Raw genomic sequence first — 1,400 nt, 5'->3', positions numbered from 1 at the left:
GGCGTGTGACCTTTTCTGGTCGCCGCAGATGGAGGAGCTTCCACTCCTATATAGTCTTCCTCCGTGACCTTGAGCAATCCAGAAAAAACATAAAATGAATATTGCTGCCACTGCGAGTTGAACCCCCAGCGGCACGAACAGATCAGATTCGCAGGCCGTTGCGCGATAACACAGCCGAACACATTTCGTGTTAAACTGCAACACACTCTCGCGCTGTGCATTGCAACATCGTATTCTTCATCCACTAATACTACTTTAAACTAATATTCACGCTTTCATCTATATGGCGGTATAGTGACAGAGGAATGTGCACTACATGCGTTGGCGTAGACAACGTTGTGGCAGAGACACGGCACTATAGAGTAATACGCGTTGGCGTTGGCAACATTGCTGCAGAAACGCGGCACAGGAGCATAGGCCGCAGGCGTGCGCTGGGTAAATTGGCACTGAGGATGAAAAAGTAGAAGACGCTCATAACTGGCTCCCTGGGTAAGTGGACACCTCAATCGCGATTGCAGGTACGTGGCGGTGGTGCCCACTTGCAAAAACGGTGCTTTCGCGCAATATTTCGTACTTAGCAATGATAAACCACCAGCGATTTTTTGTAAGTGGTTGTTGGTTGTTTGTTGATTTATAACAAGGGAGTAATTACTCATTGGCATCCACCTAAGTGCAGCCATACACCTACAAAGGAATGCTATACAGCTTTCTCGGGAACTTCGCAGTTAAAGGAAAATTCGTTCTGGTCCGGGGTTCGATCCCGGGACCACAGCTTCACCGGAGCAGTCGCTCTACCAACTGAGCTAACCAGGACGGTAAGCTTACGTTATAGCGAGAGCGAATTGATCAATAACTCGAAGTGGGAACAGTGTTGGTCAAATGTTCTAGAAGAATCCCCAAGGTGGAGAAAATTTGTAATAAGTGAGTAATTGCTCATTGGCATCCACCCAAGTGCAGTCATATGGCTACAAAGGAAAGCTATACAGCTTTCTCGGAAACTTCTGAGTTAAAAAAAAATTCGTACTGGTGCGGGGTTCGAACCCGGGACCACCGCTTCACCGGAGCAGTCGCTCTACCAACTGAGCTAACCGGGACGGTAAGCTTATGGTAGGGCGAGAGCGAATTGATCAATAACTAGATCTCGGCTCAATTGTTGATTGCTGAAAAGCTCACCCCCCCCCCCCCCCCCCCCACACCCCGTTCCATAATTTTATAACTTCCTTCTGGGGCCTTTATAGGAGTAATCTCAATACCGTATTTCCCGGCCTATTCTACTGTACAGCTGTTTATGGCCCATTGGCCGGTTGAACTTCGGTTCTGATGGGTGGAGCAGATAATGTGAGCACCCCGTGCACGTGCCTTGCGCTACCTTTGTCAGCTTCTGGCAGGATGCGCGTTCA

The sequence above is a fragment of the Amblyomma americanum genome, chromosome 1 (assembly GCF_052857255.1).
Source record: "Amblyomma americanum isolate KBUSLIRL-KWMA chromosome 1, ASM5285725v1, whole genome shotgun sequence".
NCBI classification, from domain to species: domain Eukaryota; kingdom Metazoa; phylum Arthropoda; class Arachnida; order Ixodida; family Ixodidae; genus Amblyomma; species Amblyomma americanum.
This window is presented reverse-complemented; position numbering follows the sequence as displayed.